Consider the following 743-nt stretch of genomic DNA (forward strand, 5'->3'; position numbering starts at 1 on the left):
GTGTATGTATATATATATATATATATATATATATACATACACACGCAACACACACACACACACACACACACACACACATATATATACACATACACATACATACATACATGCATGCTCACACTGCGAACATATCTCACCACACACACACACGGCAATTTTACATGAATGCAGCAACAATTAAAATAAAACGATCAAAACTGGAACGTACAAAATTATTTTGTCCCTCTTAAATGACCGAAACGAATAAATAAATTCTCCGAAATAGCCGTGTGCTCTTCCTTCTCTTTCAATGAACTTTCGAAATGGGTGAACGAGTACAAGTACACTGAAGATTTTCAAATATTGGTTGGATTTCGTTAGCATTTTTCGTCCACAATTATTACCGTTCATATTTGGCTCATTTTTTATGTTCTGAGTTCAAATTCCGCCGAGGTCGACTTTACCTTTCCTCCTTTCGGGATCGATAAATTAAGTACCAGTTGCGTACTGGATCGATCTAATTAACTGGCCCCTCCCCCAAAATTTCGGGCCTTGTGCCTAGAGTAGAAAAGAATATTTTGCTCATTTAATAAGCGACCCGATATTTTTCAAAGGGAAGTAATTATAAAGCTACAGAAATATAACTTCAGACACATTAATGTCTATCATTACTTGAAGAGTATTTTCCCTTTACATTACAATAAAGATTTCTTCCATCATAATAGTTTGTTAAAAGAAAACTTGGTTCAAGACGTAATGCATAG

Source organism: Octopus bimaculoides, chromosome 1, assembly GCF_001194135.2.
Source record: "Octopus bimaculoides isolate UCB-OBI-ISO-001 chromosome 1, ASM119413v2, whole genome shotgun sequence".
Classification (NCBI taxonomy): domain Eukaryota; kingdom Metazoa; phylum Mollusca; class Cephalopoda; order Octopoda; family Octopodidae; genus Octopus; species Octopus bimaculoides.